Source organism: Carlito syrichta, unplaced genomic scaffold, assembly GCF_000164805.1.
Source record: "Carlito syrichta isolate Samal-C Ts95f unplaced genomic scaffold, Tarsius_syrichta-2.0.1 Scaffold309773, whole genome shotgun sequence".
Taxonomy (NCBI): domain Eukaryota; kingdom Metazoa; phylum Chordata; class Mammalia; order Primates; family Tarsiidae; genus Carlito; species Carlito syrichta.
Genome location: NW_007253869.1, coordinates 460,146 through 464,960, shown reverse-complemented (window position 1 = coordinate 464,960; position 4,815 = coordinate 460,146).

The window sequence follows — 4,815 nt, the reverse complement described above, 5'->3', positions numbered from 1 at the left end:
GACCACTGGTGGAACAAGAAACCACAGAGTCACAGCTGGGCAGGCTGACTGGGAGATGGAAGCTGGACCCAGAGAGCCAGACATGAGCTGGACAGACCAGGGAGTCAAGGAGAGAAAAGACACAATGAGGCAGGAAAAAGAAGGGGGGGGGGTGCCGAAGTGGTACAAATGCAAGGGACGGCACGTGGAAATGGAGTTAGAAACAGAGAGAGGCCCGGAGAGTAGAACACACAGCCAAGAAAGAAGGCGAAGGGGGAGAGAGAGACGAAGAAGCACGATCGTGACAAGTATTGACAAAGACCAAGAGGCAAAACAAAACCAGGACGAAGGGAAGAAGCCATCCAAAAAAGGGAGAAAGATGGAGGTAGTGCGTAGAAGACACAGAATGGTGCAGGGGGAGAAAAGGAGAGTCAGAGAAGAATTGAGGTTTCCAGTGTTTCCTGTGGTATCTCTCCTCTGTCAGGGGGAACTTCCCCAGTACTGGAGAAAGGCAGTTCGGCCAGAACCCTTGGGCCTCCGGCTGACCTGCACCCCACTCCTCGTGAAGGCAGGGTCCCTCAAGGTGGGGGCTCAGACTGGCTGCAGAGCATCCCACCCCAAGCCCCTTCTTACCTGTGCCGGAGGAGTCTCTGTCTGTCCTCGAAGCTCCAGCTCCTTTATATTCCACTTCCCCCACCCCCTGCCTAAATTTGGAGTCCTTCCGGAGGGACCCTCCCTCCCACCTCTCTTCCCTCCTGGCTCCTCCTCCCTTGATCCCTTGGCTCTGGAGGTGACAGGAGGACAGCAGAGCCCCCAGATTTGCCCATGAAAGGTCTGTTACCCCAGCCTCTTTGGCTCCAGGGCCTTTTTATAGTCCTTGGGCACATTCCTCCCCTCCAGAGGGCTGGTGGGCAGATAGTGGGAATACAGCACCTTCTCACACCACCTCCCCCACCCCACCACAGCCCTTACCTCGGTTATTTTTAACCTGAAGGGTGAGTTGAGCACATGGGGTGAGGGTCACCTTCTCCTGCAGGCCAAATGCCTGTCCCCTGCCTCCCCTTTTCTGTTCCCCAGACTCTCTTTTCCTTTCTGACCTGTCCTTACACAGCCCCAGGCTGGGAGCATCTCCACACAGCACTAGGGAGCCAGGGTACCCAGCCAGGGAGGGTATCTGCTGCCCAGCTCTGTGGCTCAGTTTCCTTTTGTGAGGAAAAGAACCTCTGTCCTGCCCTCAGTCTGCACAAGCACTTTGCCCGGTCTCCTATTTCCCAAGTCTCTAGGCAGATATCCTCCTGAGGACTCGAGGTTACCCTGATTTGGGAACACATCTGGAGCCTCTGCCCCTTCCCTGATGCCCCTGACACGGTGGCCATCATCCAGCCCCTCAAACAGTGCAAGGATTCTCCCACGCTGCCTCGGACCCACAGGACAGTACTCTCACACGTGGACTAGACCAGCCACATGTCTGTGCCCCTTTTCAGTCACACACATGCAGATTTTTCACACTTACCCACTTAAGCTTGCAGATTTCCCTGCTTGCTTTAATGTACACAGATGCCCATATTTGCACAACCACATTTGTACACACAGGCTTTTAGCCTCCGTGCTACCCTCAGTTCCTGGTGTGGAGTGGGGTGGGCAGAGGCAGAAGGCGTTAATCCCAGGGCTTGAGGGAGGAGGGGCGGAGGTGGGGGGCTGCTCCCTTATGCCTCTCCGGGCTGCCAGAGGGTGCAGGTGCAGCCGAGGATGGCTGGGATGACTGGGAGACCTGGGGATTTACACCAGCTGGGCCCCCAGGCGCCGCATTCCATGGGGGTGGGGGTGGGGCTTTGGTGTCTGCTCCCACCCCAGGTAGAACTCTGGTGCCTCCTTCCTCATACTCACGCGTCCTCCTTCGTGGGTGTCCTCAAGCGCCCCAGGCCCTCGAGGCACCCTCCCCATCCTCCAGTGCTGCCATCTCTCAGAGGCTGTAGGTGTTGGGTCTTCAGCAGGCCTGTGACTAAGTGGACATTGTGTTCAGGAAACAAAGCCAGACTCCCCTGCTCTGGCTTTCTCCCACACCCTCACACCCAGGAACACTCTCCCAGCTCCCCCCCCACCCATCTACTGCCACCTCTCGATATAGCTCTAGGGTGTGGACAACAGGGGTCAGCCTCTCTGGGTCAGCGTACTTTCCATTAAGGATGCGGCTTCTCCCCAAGACCCCCAGCTCCCTAGAATGCCCCGCTGCCCCATGACCAGGCTCAAGAACACAAATCTCTCTCCAGGGTATTTGTACCCTCTATTCAGTGTCCTAGGAAGGATCTGAGTCGACCCCACGTCCCTATCTCCTGCAGGTACTTATGCCAAATCATTACCCCCAGGGGATGCAGGCCACCTGTCCCTAGCCCCAGAGTGCAAGCTGGAGGGTTAGTCCATGGCTCAGTGCGTCACTGCTTGGTTCCCATGGCCCTGGGGACATGATAAGGGGCTGAGAACACCGGGTCAGGCTGGGTCAGGTCCAGGTGACAAAGAGCAGGCTTTGTCCTCAGGGAACCCTGTGCTCTGAGTGGACAGACTTGGTGTAGGTGGTGGTGGCAGGACAGGAGTGGGGAAGCGGGGGCGAGGATGGGCGGGCAGTTCCCACTATGTCCTATGGAAGAAGGAAGGAAGGTGTTAACTTGGTCCTGGGCCCTGTCCTTGTCTGGTCTGCCCTCCTCTTCCTTCCCTGGGCCCCTTCCCTGCCCTGGCATGCGCATACTGCTCTCCGTCCTCCCTCAGCTGCCTCCCTAACGGCTCATCATTCTGCTGAAAGTCCCGGAGTGTGAGGGCACAGATGGAGACTCCAACCACAGGTGAGGAGGCCGAGGAGGCAGGGTTGGCCTCCTTGGCACAGGTTGCCTGTCTTCTGCCTGGCTCCTGGTATCTGTCTGTCTCTGTGTCTGGCCTTCCTTTCCCTCTGCCTGTTTCCCCATCTCAAAGTCAGACTGGCCTCAGCTTCTCCCTGGGCTGTGTCTCTGCCCATCTCAGGGTCTGAGCTGGCCTCTTCTCGCTCTCTGCCTCCACAACTTGCCTTGGGTTCTTCATCCACCTCTCTCCAGTCTCCCTGCCGCTTGACTCTCCCAGCTCTCCTTGCATCTGAATGTGACCCCAGATCCTTCCTTCCCCCAGGATCACCCCCCTCAGCTCTTCAAGTTTGTCCACCTGAGTCTTCTTCTTGCTTTCTCTCTCCCCATCCCTCCTTCTCCTGGGCTTAGCTCTCCAGTCCTCTCTCGAAACCGCTGTCTGCATCCAGCCCACTGCCTGTTCTCATTGGACCTACATCTCTTGCTCTCTCTTGTGCTCTGGTTGCTAGATGCCCTGGGTTTCTCTGCACATCTCCGTTTTCAAGTGTGTCCTCTCTTGTTTCTAGTTAGCTCTTCATTACTCTCAAGTCTGTCCATAGAAAGAGGGAGGGTCCTAGGGAGGGACAAGGAGGGGAGTGTGAGGAGCAACATGGGAAGGCCTGCAGATCTCTCTAGAACCTTTTCATTTCCTATACCTTTTTTCTTTCTCTGTGTCCTCTGGTCATCCTATCCCCACCCCCCATCCCCCACCGTTTCTCAATCCCTCTCTCCACTGCCACCCCCAGCAGGTCTTTCCTTTTCCTTCCCTACTCCCTTTCTCTCCGCTGCCCTCACCTGCTATTCCCTAGTGCTAGCATTCCTTCATTCCTGGTAGCAGGCCCATGCTCCAGCTGCTGCATTCAGAGCTCAGAAATCAGAGCTAGGGACAGAGCAGGAGCTGGGCTCTGAGTGAGTGGTTTGGTGGGTTAGGGGAGATCCAATCTGGGCTGAATCAGGGCTTCCCAGGTTCCCGGGATTGTGGTGGGGGGTGACAGCCCTGTTGCCTCCCAAGCCCCTGACCTCTGTGGCCCACAGTCCCAGGCCTACCCTAAGCATCCCAGCTGCAACTCCAAGGGGACTGGGCCTGTTTAGTTGGAGGGGATCTGCCCCTTCCTCCACCTTCTGGCCCTCCAGGGATCCCCTTCAACCCTTTCCCCAGAGTCCTCCTCACACATGACCTTTCCCAGTCCCTCATCTGCCTGTCTTCCTTCAAGATGGCTCGGCATAAATGGGACAAAAGAATCCCATCTTCCAGCAAGCCCCGAGGAGAAAGGCCTTGGTAATGAGAATTATAATGGGAAGAAATGAAGGGGGCACCCTGGACCGAGGGGGCTGGGTCCCAGGAGGAGATGAAGAAGATAGGAAGGTGGGCTGAGGGTGCATTTCTCCTGGCTGTGGTGGGGTGGCCGTGCCCAGGCCCCTGGGGGTGGTGGGAGATGGTGGTGGCTGTATCTGGAAGCGTATGTGGGCCACAGCTGTAGGTCCTTGTGTCCTCTCAGAGACTTGCCTGGGACTGGGGCTTAGGGGACCATTGCTTCACCTGCCCAAGTGATCGTACTTCTGAGGGTCCAGAAAAGGCACTGGTCAGCACCCTACACACCAAACCTCCTCCCCGTGGCTCATCCCTGGGTGTTATCAGTGGTGGTAGGAGGGAAGTGTTGATGGGACCTGGGGTGTCGGTCTACAGAAAGTGGGCTCCAAATGCTCTAGGGGAACTTTAGGGGCCTCCCCAAATCCCCTTTAACCCTGAGGTCCTGAGCCAGGGAGAGGGCTGGGAGGAGAGGTGTCACCTCTGCTGCATTTGTCTGGAGGAGGTGAAGGGGGGTCAGGGCTGCTCCAGGAAGGCTCAGGCTCCCCAGGGAGCCTCCTAGGCCTGGCCTTTGAGGCTGCCCCTCCCCTTCTGCAGCCCCAACTTCCCCACCCCCCAGGTCCCCATGGCTGGCAGACAGTGAAGAGGCTGGAGGCAAGA